General features: G+C 45.0%; 1 protein-coding gene across 4 annotated transcripts in view; it reads right to left on the bottom strand.

Moving 5' to 3' along the window:
- Positions 1 to 13,917, bottom strand: part of znf740b (zinc finger protein 740b) — a 146,015-nt gene that overhangs the window by 117,327 nt on the left and 14,771 nt on the right. The window lies entirely within an intron of this gene.

The following is a 13,917-nucleotide window of genomic DNA, read 5'->3' as shown; positions in this document are numbered from 1 at the left end:
TGGTTGTGAAAAATTGGGAAGATTCTGGGCGGGAGCGTTTGCTGCCTTAGCCAGGATAGTGGCGGAGGGAGTGTACCCGGACCCTTTGGTGGCGATATTTGGGGTTTCAGAGAAGCCGGAGCTCATGGAGAGGAGGAAAGTCGATGTCGTGGCCTTCGCCTCTCTAATTGAACGGCGGCGAATTTTGCTGGAGTGGCGGTCGGCATCGCCACCCGGGGGTAGCAGCATGGTTGGGTGACCTGTATGACTTCCTGCGGTTAGAGAAGATAAAGTATGAGTTAAGGGGCTCAGCAGGGGGGTTTGAGAAAAGGTGGGGGATGTTTGTGACCGTGTTTGAGGAGCTGTTCATCGCAGGGGGGGTGAAAAAGGAGAAAAATCTGTACAAACTGTATAGTTGATTGTTAGGAAGACTGTTTCCCAGGGTGTTTATTTGCTGTAACCTACTTTGATGCAAGTTTGAATAAAATGCGTTTTTAAAAAAAAGATACATACATAGAATCACAGAGCCATAGAAGCCCGACAGTACAGGAGGCTCTTCGGCCCATCAGGTCTGCACCGGCCCTCTAAAAGAGCACCCCACCCAGGCCCACTTCCCCATTACCCTACCCTAACCTTTTTGGCGACTAAGGGACAATTTAACATGACCAATCCACCTAACCTGCACATCTTTGAACTGAGAGAGGAAACCAGGGCACCCGGAGGAAACCAACGCAGACACAGGGAGAACGTGCAAACTCCACACAGTTACCCGAGGCCGGAATCGAACCCGGGTCCCTGGCGTTGTGAGGCAGTAATGCTAACCACTGTGCCACCTTGCCTGTCCCTAGAAAATAGGAGGCTGCCATTCGGCCCCTCGAGCCTGCTCCACTATTCATTATGATCATGGCTGATCATCAAATGCAACGCCCTGATCCCGCCTTCCCCCCCACCAATATCCCTTTAGCCCCAAGAGCTGTATCTAATTCCTTCTTGAAATTACACAATGTTTGGGCCTCAACTACTTTCTGTGGTAGTGAATTTCACAGATTCACCACTCTGTGGGTGAAGACATTTCTCCTCACCTCAGTCCCAAAAGGTTTACCCCTTGTCCTCGAACTATGACCCCTAGTTCTGGACTCCCCCACCATTGGGAACATTCTTTCTGAATCTACCCTGTCTAATCCTGTTAGAATTTTATAAATTTCTACGAGATCCCCTCCCACTCTTCTAAACTCCAATGAATATAATCCTAACCGACTTATTCTCTTCTCGTGACAGTCCCGCCTTGCTTTTCAAGTATCCCAAGAGTGCTGCTCATAATATGGTGCATTATTCCAGGTGTAGATGTGAGCACACTATTTTTTGAAGCCTCTGTTCCCTTCAGATAGGTTGCGATACAACTTTAAATTTAGGTTATTTTAATTCCCTCAGCACATGAACCATTCGGGTAAATCACTCCATTATAAGGTCAGAAGTGGGATGGTTGCTGATGATTGCACAACGTTCAGCACCATTCAAATACTGAAGTCGACTGTGTCCACATGCAGCAAGACCTGGACAATATTCAGATTTGGGCTAGTAAGTGGCAAGTAACATTTGCGCCACACAAGTACCAGGCAGTAACCATCTCCAACAAGGCAATCCATTCATCTCCCATTGACATTCAATTACATTACCATTGCTGAATCCCCCGCCATCAACATCCTGGGGGTTACCATGGATCAGAAACTGAACTGAACCCAGTCATATTAACACTGTGGCTACCTGCGGTGAGTAACCCACCTCCTGACCCGACCCAACCCCCCCCCAAACCTGTCCACCATCTACAAGGTACAAGTCAGGAGTGTGATGGAATACTCTCCACTTGCCTGGATGAGTGCATCTCCAACAACACTCAAGAAGCTCGACACCATCCAGGACAAAGCAGTCCCGCTTGATTGGCACCCAATCCACAAACATTCACTCCCTCCACCACCAACGCACGAAAGCAGCCATGTGTACCATCTACAAGATACACCAGCAACTCACCAAAGTTCCTTAGGCAGCACCTTCCAAACAAATAAATATATTTTTTTAAACTTCACTCCTTACCCTCACATACTTCCTAAAGTCGAACCCGGGTCCCCAGCTCCGTGAGGCAGCAATGCTAACCACTGCGCCTCCCTTTAAACTTTTTTTTTTTTTTTTTAAAGTATTTTTATTGGCATTTTTCAGTTTTTACAGAATAACATTTTAACATATAGTGCACCTGACATTTATATGTTGTGACGTTTTTGTATTTACAAATTTTTACATATATTCTCAGTCTCCCTCCCCTCCTCCCTTGTGGGTGGCACGGTTGCTTCACAGCGCCAGGATCCCAGGTTAGATTCCGGCTTGGGTGACTGTCTGTGCGTAGTCTGCACGTTCTCCCCGTCTCTGCGTGGGTTCCTCCGGGTACTCCGGTTTCCTCCCACAAGACGTACTTGTTAGGTGAATTGGACATTCTGAATTCTCCCTCTGTGTACAGGTGCCGGAATGTGGCGACTAGGGGCTTTTCACAGTAACTTCATTGCAGTGTTAATGTCAGCCTACGTGTGACATAAAGATTTAACAAATATATATTCCCCCCCCCCCCCCCCCCCCTTCATGTTTCTCTCTGCTACTCCCTTCGATTCCCTCCTCACTTCCTCTCCCCTTCCCCCTCTGTTCCTCACTATTGTATGTGTTCTTGTCTGCTCTCCTCCATCTCCCCTAATCACTGTTGGCTTTGAACAGGCTGATGAATAGCTCCCACGCTTTGTGGAAGCCCTCGGATGGTGCACATGATCTTCTCCAAGTGGAGAAATTCCGGCATGCGATTAAGGAAGCAAAAGCAAGGGCATCGGCCCTCTGCCCCATATGTAGTTCCGGCGGGTCTGATACCCCGAAGACTGCCACTCTCGGGCACGGCTCCACCCTCACAACCTTGGAGATCGCCTCGAAGAAGGCTGTTCAGAACCTGACAAGTCTGGGGGGAATGCCCAGAACATGTGGGTGTGGTTGGCTGGGCCTGCCTGGCACCGTTCACATTTATTCTCCATGTGCAGGAAGAACCTGTTCATTCAGGCTCTGGTTAGATGTGCTTTGTGCACCACTTTAAACTGCACGAGGACGAGCCTTGCACAGGAGGTGAAGTTGGCCCTACTCAGTGCTTCGCTCCAGAGTCCCCAACCCACGTCCGTCCCGAGTTCATCCTCCCATTTCTGCCTAGCTCCGTCCAGTGTGTTTTTGCCCTTTCCAGCAACCATCCGTGTATGTTCCCACTCTCCTTACTGTTCGGATGGGAGTGTGGCCATTGAGAGGGGCCGGAGGGTCGTTCCCTTGCTGGAGGACTCCTCCAGCCCCACCCACTCCATGTTGAGTTCTCGTATCCATCCCCTCATCCTTGAAGCTGCCCAGTGGTATCCCCGTATTTTAACTTAAACAAGGACAACTACGTGGACATGAAAGCTGAGCAAGCTGCAGTGAACTGTGATATTAGGCTAGGGGATACACCAATAGAGAATCAGTGGCAGAGAGGGGATATTTCAGAATACCCATAATAAGTATATTCCTACAATAAAGAAAAATTCTGAGGAGAGGACCCACCACCCAGGTTAACTAAAGAATGAAAGCATCAAACGCAAGGAGAAAGCTTACAACTACGCAAAGGTGAGTGGCAGGTCAGAATATATAAAGAACGGCAGAGAATGATGAAAAGGTTAATCAGGAGAAAAGAAAGAGTACGAGAGGAAGCTAGCTAGAAAGGTAAAAATGATAGCAAGCGTTTCTACAGGTATTTGAACAGGAAAAGTCTAAGTAAAGGGAGTACTTTTCCTCTAGAGAGTGGAATGGGGAGTCAATAGTAAATAATAAGGAAATGGCGGATGAAATGAACAAATATTTTGTTTCCATCTTCACTGGATAAGATATAAAAACTTTCCAGTAATAGCTGGAAATGAGGAGGTGGACGGAAGAGGGGAACTTGGTGAAATTACAATCACTAGGGGAGTAGTATTGAACAAACTGATGGAGCTGTGGGCTGACACGTCTCTGGGTCCTGATGGACTTCATCCTACGGATTTAAAAAGGGGAGGTTAATGAGATAGATGTGTTGGTGATAATTTGCCAACATTCACTAGATTCTCAAAAGGTTCCATCAGGCTGGAAGATAGCAAACATCATCCCTTCTTGAATAGAGGGGTTGAGGCAGAAAACAGGAAACTATAGGTTAGTTAGCTTGACGTCTGTCATAGAGAAGGTGTTTGAATCGATCATTAAGGATGTTATAGCTGGGCACTTGGAGAAATTCTAGGTTATCAGGAAGAGTCAGATAGTTTGGTGAAAGGGAAATCCTGGTTAACCAAATTATTGGAGTTCTTTGAAGGAGTAACATGTGCTGTGGATATAGGGGAGCCTGTAGATATGCTCTACTTGGATTTCCAGAAGCATTTCATAACGTGCACATCAAAGGTTGGTAAAGAAAATAAAACTCAAGTATAGGGAGAAACATATTAGCGTGGATAGAAGGCTGGCTGGCCACAGAAAACAGAGTATGCGTAAATGGGTCTTTTCTGAATGGCAGGATGTCATGAGTGGAGTCCTACAGGGGTCTGTGCTGAAGCCTCAACTACATACAATTTATATTGATGACTTAGATAAGTGGAGTGAAGCAGGAAAGCATGTTGTGTAGAGGATATAAGGTTACAGATAGGTTGAGTGAATGGGCAAAATTCAGACAGGCAGAAATGTAAGGAGCAGCATGGTAGCACAGTGGGTAGCATTGTTGTTTCACAGCTCCAGGGTCCCGGGTTTGAATCACGGCTTGGGTCACTGTCTGTACGGAGTCTGCACGTTCTCCCAGTGTCTGTGTGGGTTTCCTCCGGGTGCTCCGGTTCCCTCCCACAGTCCAAAATGTGCAGGTTAGGTGGATTGGCCATGATAAATTGTCCTCCTGTGCACTGTAAATTCTATGATTCTACTATCCTTCTTCTTTATTCCCTTATTTCCACTTTCTTTTATTTTTGCTGTTATCATTTTTGATCCATGGATGATTAATGGACTTGTATCTTTAATTCAAGCAGAGGAATGTGCTGGTTTAAACGGGGGTTGCAGACTGGTTGGCACTAGTGAGAGAGATGGGGTGGGACTCGGTTTGATTGATTGGCTGGTGGCCAATGAACTGGTCAAAAATCCTGCTTTGCCCGGTAACAGGTGGTGTTCGGATCTTATCCCAGTGGAATGCTTTTCAGAGTCCCCAGGTTTTAGTTTGACTCCTGGCAGTAGAAAGACAAGAACCTCTCCATTTTTCTCCAGAAAGGTTATTTTTCTGAACTGGCAGAGAGTTTGGATGAATCTATTTACAGGACCATTACAGGCTGTGCAAACAAAGTCCGGAACCTGCTATATCTTTCCAGAAGGCCGATGAGTGCTGCTTTCTTGAAACTACAGAAACACGAATACAAACTACAAACTGAAAGCAAAGTTTGAACAGAGGTACAGTGCCTCTCCTGAAAGCCAGTGTGTACTGCATTTCTAAACTAAAGAGAACCTGAAGGAATGCATCTACAGAGAAGACCATTACAGGCTGCAAACCAAACCAAAGACTTTAATCTGCAAGCTTGCTGTGAAGTGTGCTAAAAACCATCATATGAACAAAGGTTCTTTTTTCTCTCTCACTTATGAATTTTACCGCTTCTGACCCCTCTGCGTTTGTCTGTCTTTTGTGCGTGTTCAGAGGGGGGGGGGTGTGGGTGGGGGAATTAAAGTGGGTATTAGTTAATAGTCAACCAGCTGTATTTGCTGCATATTTCATTACGGTCCTTGTTATAAATAAACAGTAATTGTGTTTACATTTACAAACCTGGTGATTGTAAGTATTGGGCAGCCAAGTGCCAAAGACTTGGATATTTTTGTAAGAATTATTGATTAATTTACTGGTGTTGAGACTGCGGGGCACATGGGATTGGAATTGATCATGCACTAGCCCAGGGTGTCGTAACAAAAGATTATGTGGGAAAGCATGAAGTTGTTCACTTTGGCATGAAGAATAAAAAAAGCAGAGCAATACTTAAACAGAGAAGTGCTTCAGAATTCCACGGTGCAGGAGTCACCAGAAAACATGCAGGTACAGCAAGTAATCAAGAAGGTGAAAGGAATGCTATCCTTTATTACAAGATAAATTGAATACAAAAGTAATAATGTTCATGCTTTAGTTATACAGAGCTTTGGTGAGACCACATCTCGAATATTGCACGTCTCATTGGTCTCCTGAGGTTCACTAGATTGATAGCTGGAATGAACGGGTTGTCTTATGAGGAAAGGTTAGGCAGACTGGGCTTGTTTCCACTGGAGTAAGAGTGAGGGGTGACTTGATTGAAGTATTTTAGCCAGGTGGACGGGGAAAGGATGTTCCCTCTTGGGGGTGCAGCTTCCTCCCCTGGCCCCACCTTGGGCTCCGCTGCTCCCACCATCGAGCTGAAACGGACTGGCCGATAGTTGCTGGGTTTATCCTTGCACCCTTTTTTGAACAAAGGTGCAACATTTGCAATTCTCAGTCATCAGGCACAACTGCTCCAAGGAGGATCGGAAAATCATGGCCAGTTCCTCCCTAATTTCCACCATTACTTCCCCCCAGCATCCTCAAATGGATCGGATCAGGTCCTGGTGACTTAACTTCAATGAGAGCCAGCCTTTGTCTCAACTACCTCCTCTTTCACCACAACAGTGGTTAGGAAGAGGAGAGGGCAGGTAAAGCTGGAGTGAAACCAAGGTAGGGTGGGGGAAACAAGAGGGATGGAGGGAAGACAGGGGAAGCAAACCACCAAGGACTTTGTTCCGCACCTACCACCAGAAAAATAGGCCTGAAGAATTCAGTGGCTCTATCCCACATCACACCATCCACCACCTCCTCATTGAAAGCTCAGAAAAAGTAGAATGGGGCAGAGACAGAAACAAAATTGGGGGGAGAGCAGAGTAACAAAGCGGGAGGAGAAGTAGAGGGACAACAAAACAGAAAAGCAGGCAAGAGGGAGACAGACTGCGTGCAATGCCACAGGAGACCCAAAGTCTTGTATTGAGTGGACATTTCCAGTAATTATTACTTCAGAGTGTGATGAGTGAAGTGCAAAAAGAGCAGCAAATCAAAACTGAAGAGAAAAGGGGCATAAGATGGCCAGTATGGAAAGCGACTCAAAACTACCAAAGAAATTACTAATCCTATAAAAAGTAACCCATCTTCAATGGCCAGTCAGGATATCTGCCAATAAGAAAAGTGAACCAATTAACACATTCAAACTGCTTTCTGAGGAAAAAAGTACTATTTTTCTTTTTTATAATAATAATCTTTATTGTCACAAGTGAGCTTACATTAAAACTGCAATGAAGTTACTGTGAAAATCCCCTAGTCGCCACATTCGCCTGTTCGGGTCACAGAGGGAGAATTCAGAATGTCCAATTTGCCTGACAGCACGTCTTTCGGGACTTGTGGGAGGAAACCGGAGCACCCGGAGGAAACCCACGCAGACACGGGGAGAATGTGCAGACTCCGCATAGACAGCGACCCAAGCCAGGAATCGAACCTGGGACCCTAGATCTGTGAAGCTAACTACTGTGCTACCTCAGTAACTGAACAATCCAAGTAAAGGTTGCAAGAAAAGATTTTAAAATGGTGCCACATTTAAAATTTAGAATTTCACAGTTTAAAATTCACCATTTCACATTTAAAATTTCACAAGTTGCTTCACCACTTCCTGTCAACTTAGTCCATTATAAATTCTTATTTCAAATGAAACTGCTGATGCAAACGGCTTACACGCTAATTCCACTTCTTGCACCAAGTCAACAGACTGTATATACAGCTCTGTGGACAAAAACAATTCACCTTCAGATGACATGTGGCCTTCACGCCTAATGTGCAACACCACATGACTGACCAGCATGAAGACCGGAAATTGAAGATAAAGGGATAACCCAGCTGCAGATAGCTACAATCAATCCTGCACAAAAGCAGTTGGCTGCGTCACAGGTTTAACTGACTCACTGCCCAGTTAGCAAGCATTAAACAGTTGTAACATCAATTCTAATTTGTGTTCCTTGCTACATTTACAACAGCGATACATCAGGGCATTATTAGCAGAGCTCAACAGTGTATATGGTCCAGTGAACATAACAGAGATGCTGATCGATGGAGAGGAAGCCAAATATAGCAGCTTACAGTAGCCTGTCCTTGGTGATGGCAGTGTTTTTTCATTGCTGCATCTGTCTTTTGCTGCTTTTCAGATTTCCAGCATCTGCAGTATTTTACTTTTATTTAAGTGTTAACGATTTTTTACATATATTTAAAGTGCCCTATTCTTATTTTTTCACCCAATTAAGGAGCAATTTAGTGTTCCCAACCCACCTACCCTGTACATCTTTGGGTTGTGGGGGTGAGACCCACGAAGACAAGGGGAGAATGTGTAAACTCCACACGGACTCTGACCCAGGGACCTCGGCGCCTTGAGGCAGCAGTGCTAACCACTGCGCCACCGTGCTGACCCGTTAATGATCTTTTCAACAGGGGCTGGTTTAGCTCACTCAGCTAAATCGCTGGCTTTTAAAGCAGACCAAGCAGGCCAGCAGCACAGTTCGATTCCCGTACCAGCCTCCCCGGATAGGCGCCGGAATGTGGCGACTAGGGGCTTTTCACAGTAACTTCATTGAAGCCTACTCGTGACAATAAGCGATTTTCATTTCATTTGTGAACTTCCATGGGCAGATGAGCTTGTGGCTGTCCCTGTCAAACAGTGTCTTGCACTATAGATGTGGAGATGCCAGCATTGGACTGGGGTGAACACAGTAAGAAGTCTTACAATACCAGGTTAAACTCCAACAGGTTTGTTTCAAATCACTAGCTTTCGGAGCACTGCTCCTTCCTCAGGTGAATGAAGAGGTAGGTTCCAGAAACATATATGTAGACAAAGTCAAAGATGCAAGACAATGCTTTGAATGTGGCTACGGTAAATATTGGTACTTTAGAGGATAAGAAGGGAGATGAGGAAATGGCTGAGGAACTGGACAGGTTTTTTGGGTTGGTTTTCACAGTGAAAGACACAAATAACATGCCAGTGACTGATGGAAATAAGGCTATGACAGTTGAGGAACTTGAGACGATTGTTATCACCAAGGAGGTAGTGATGGGCAAGCTAATGGGGCTAAAGGTAGACAAGTCTCCTGGCCCTTATGGAATGCACCCCAGAGGGCTAAAAGAGGTGGCTAGGGAAATAGAAAATGTGCTCGTGGTAATTTACCAAAATTCACTGGACTTTGGGGCAATTCCGGCAGATTGAAAACAGCAAATGTGACACCACTGTTTTAAAAAAGGAGGTAGACGAAAGGCAGGTAACTATAGGCCAGTTAGCTTAACTTCTGTCGTGGGGAAAATGCTTGGACCTATCGTTAAGGAAAGAATAGCGAGACATCTGGATAGAAAGTGCCCCATTGGGCAGACGCAGCATGGGTTCACGAAAGGTAGGTCATGTTTGACTAATTTAGTGGGTTTCCAGAAGGCATTTGACAAGGTGCCACACAAAAGGCTGCTGCATAAGCTAAAGATTTGTGGCATGGATAGAGGATTGGTTGACTGACAGAAAGCAAACAGTGGGGATAAATGGGTGTTTTTCTGTTTGGTGATCAGTGGCTCGGGGTGTGCCTCAGGGATCAGTGTTGGATCCGCAATTGTTTACAATCTACATAGATGATCTGGAGTTGAGGACCAAGTGTAATGTGTCAAAGATGACACTAAGATGAGTGGTCGAGCAAAGTATGCAGAGGACACAAAAGTCTGCAGAGGGATATAGATAGTTTAAGTGAGTGGGCAGGGGTCTGCCAGATGGAATTCAATGTAAATCTGAGGTCATCCAGTTTGGTAGGAATAACAGCAAAATGGACTACTATTTAAATGGTAAAATATTGCAGCATGCGGCTGTGCAGAGGGACCCGGGTGTCCTTGTGCATGAATCGCAAAAGATTGGTTTGGAGGTGCAGCAAGTAATTAAGAATTAAATGGAATTTTGTCCTTCATTGCTAGAGTTTAGAAGCAGGGAGGTTATGTTGCAGCTGTATAGGGTGCTGGTAAGGCCACACCTGGAGTACTGTGTACAGTTTTGGTCTCCTTTCTTGAGAAAGGACTGGCATTGGAGGGTGTGCAGAAGAGATTCATAGGTTGATTCCTGAGTCGAGAGGATTAGCTTATGAGGAGAGACTAAATAAACCGGGACTATACGCATTGGAATTTAGAAGGATGAGGGGGAATCTTATAGAAACATATAAAATTATGAAGGGGATAGGGATAGAAGCAGGAGGTTGTTTCCACTGGCGGGTGAAACTAGAACTAGGGGGCATAGCCTCAAAATAAGGGGGAACAGATTTAGGACTGAGCTGAGGAGGAACTTCTTCACCCAAAGGGTTGTGAATCTGTGGAGCTCCCTGCCCATTGAAGCAGTTGAGGCTACCTTGTTGGATGTTTTTACGGCAAAGGTAGATAGGTTTTTGAACAGTAAAGGAATAAAAGGTTAGGGTGAGCTGAGTCTACAAAAAGATCAGCTATGCTCTTATTGAATGAGGGAGCAGGCTCGAGGAGCCAGATGGCCGAATCCTGCTCCTAGTTCTTATGTTATGTTCTTACGTAACCCCACCTAACCTTTGGGCACTAAGGGGAAATTTATCATGATCCATCCACCTAACCTCAAGACTGTGGGAGGAAACCAGAGACCTCGGAGGAAACCCACGCAGACAGTCACCCAAGGTTGGAATCGAACCCGGGTCCATGTGAGGCAGAAGTGCTAACCACTGTACCACCCCATGCTCACTGAGCAGATCAAGGAGAAGGTGGTCTGTGAACACATTTCCCCTGGCTCTCAGCCCCTCCTTCTGAGCCTCTCCACCACCTTTCACTCCGCACCTCCCCAGCCCAACACTCCCAGTACGTAGTAGGCCCTCCCTCGCAGCCTCTCCCGACAGCCCCAACCTCTCCCCATAGTCCCAACAGGCAACAGCTCTCTCGCAGCCTCGCGTGAGACTATCAGCTGCAACCACAGGAGAAAAACAACCTGTAACTGGAGGAGCAGCTCCTCTCCCCCATGCATTGGGGCAACACACCTCTAATTGGCTGCCCCCATGATTGCATTTTTGAGGGTGTTTTGGGTGCTTTTAAGAACAGATATGCCCACCGCCTGTGTATTTTTAAACTATTCTTCCTCGTGCTAGACACCCCAAGCAGCGGAAGAAGTTTCTCCTAATCCACCCAATGTATTCTCCTTAATATTTTGAAAGATCACCCGTTAACCTTCTAAATTCCAAGGAATATACCCTAGTTTGTGTAATTCCCCCCCAATATAATTTAACACTTGGGAGTCCAGATCAATATATTCCTCATCAGATGTTGCGTCCAGAACTATTCACAGTTCTCCAGGTGTGGTCTAACCAGGGATTTGTATGGGAGAAGAGTGACTTCTACCCCCTTGTATTCTCATCTTGATCTTTCCCTTTCAGGTCTAAAGTGGATGGTCTCACATTTGCCCAAGTTCAAACCCATTTACTACATTTCTGGCCATTATCTGTGTAATTTCATGCTTCCATCTTCACTGCTACAATGCTACCTAGCTTTGCGCCATTGGCAAATTTGGATATAAAGTTTTCTATTTAACCACCCAAGTCCTTAATGAAATACAGTGAATGTGAGGCTGGTCACCATCTGACACATCCTGCCAATTAAACCACCTGCCCAATTTGTCTTCGATTCCAAAGCCTTAATCATAGAATTTACAATGCAGGAGGAGGCCATTCGGCCCATCAGGTCTGCACCGGCTCTTGGAAAGAGCACCCCACTTATGCCCACGCCTTCACCCTACCCCCCTCCATAACCCCACCTTAATTTTAGCTAAACAGTTTCTTGAGGCACTTTATGAAATGTCTTCTGGAAGTCCCTATAAAAAGCATTCCAGACATTTCCCTCTCCACTACTTTAATCGCCTCCTCAAAAAGTTCAATTAGGCTCGTCAGGCATGACCTACCCTTTACAAATCAATGCTGGCTGGAAAGTTTACAAGATGTTCAGTCACTTCCTTTAATAACAGACTCTAGAAAATTGCCAACAACAGATGTTAGGCTAGTTGGTTGACAATTCCCTCTCACCTTTAAATTTTCTGTGGTAATGACAGCAAAGCTGGCAGCATTCGCCATCATTACACTAGTGAGTACCCAGTTAATCAATTAAACAGCTAGATAAGTATCCAGAATCCTGTTAAAAAGTTGGATAAATTAAAGGAGAGCAGTCACTTTGAAAGGTCTGGAACCAGTGTCTCGATTAAATATTCATTGACTGACAAAGAAGCACTTCCAACATGTAAACACCAGCCCTGACTGGCAAGGAAAGTTCACAAGTGGGCAATTAGCCTAAATTCAGATTAGTGCTATGTTGTCCCTATTAATTAATCTTAGTGTTACAAAGTTAAAAAGCAAATCCTCTGGAGCAACACAGAATAGGCCATTGCAGCTTCAGAATTTATGCACTAGTGCACATGTACAGTACCACAGTTCTGTGTGCCTTTTTAAACATTGATATTATTAATCTGCCTTTCTCAAATTTTATGTTGAAATCTAACTTTTTAAAATTATTACACTTTTCTTTTTTGATTGTTCAAATTTCTATTCAGTTCATTTGGATGACTTTACAATCCTGGGCACATGCAAAAGACACTGTAAAAATGACTAGCACCTAGATCTCGGCACCCCAATCTTATTTTAAAATCTTATTGTGGGCCTCTTCTGTGCCCATTAAATTTGACAGATTTGCCACTTGCTCTGTCCTTTGCATCCTCGTTAGACGACAGAGGTACACTGAGGCCCACATAACCTCTCCCAAATCCACACGACCGGCTCTCTTATCAGTCACACTGCCCATTTCCTGAACCTGGATTTTTATCTGCGCTGACTGTATTTTGGATAAAACTGCCCAGAAACCTCTCTCCCTCCTTTATGTGTCAGTCTCTCTCCAACTCACACTCCAGACTCAAAGACTCAGAGGTGGAAAGATGTGGAATGAAAGCATCTCCTGCAGACTGGTTTGCTCAGGACAGCCTCGCTGCTCACTCCCACATTCTGCAACCCAGACACACCGCCTGCTCTGCTAGATCTTAGACTGCCTTTCTTTTATTCATTTCACCAAAGTCTTTACTCAACAATTATTTGAAATTATTTCAACTAGCTAAACTGCAAATTTAATACAGAACGTATACTATCCTGGCCAGACTGCTCTAGTCTGGAGAAATAAGAAACCTTAAAACTCACCATTCAATCACCTACCTGCTTACCTAAATAATGCCTTTGCACTTTGACACACACGTCTTGTTGTCTCCCTCACTCAGACCACACCTTGGTCTGTACCAGATCAGTACCTCTTCCCTCACTGCACCAAATTCCCAGAGTTAAATTAGTACCCTGTCCAGCAGGACCTCATGCATAAGGACAACCTTGTGTGCTTATACTAGCTGGAATGCCAAAGACCCAAGTCAGGCCCTGCTGAATAGGGAACCAGTTTTAGCTAACTACCAAATTAACCAACTGTATAGCTGCCACTAGTAGGCAGCTTGTTTACCACTGACTTAAGCATGAAAGAAAGTAGTCATGGCACTATTCAGTATTTATCCTTTACTCAACACAAATTAGATGCTGTAACCCCTCCAGCCTGCTCGGCCATTCAATTTGGGACACAATTTCTGCTACAACTTTGTGTGAAAATGTACAACCCGATTTCCCGCCTAAATGGTCTAGCTCTAATCTTCAAATGATGTCCTTGTTTTCAACTCTCAAATTATGTCCTTGTTTCCAACTCTCAAATAATGTCCTTGTTTTCAACTCCTCCACCAGCGCAAATACAGTCTTTGTATTTACCCTATC

The sequence above is a fragment of the Scyliorhinus canicula genome, chromosome 28, assembly GCF_902713615.1.
Source record: "Scyliorhinus canicula chromosome 28, sScyCan1.1, whole genome shotgun sequence".
In the NCBI taxonomy this organism is placed as follows: domain Eukaryota; kingdom Metazoa; phylum Chordata; class Chondrichthyes; order Carcharhiniformes; family Scyliorhinidae; genus Scyliorhinus; species Scyliorhinus canicula.
This window is presented reverse-complemented; position numbering and strand designations above follow the sequence as displayed.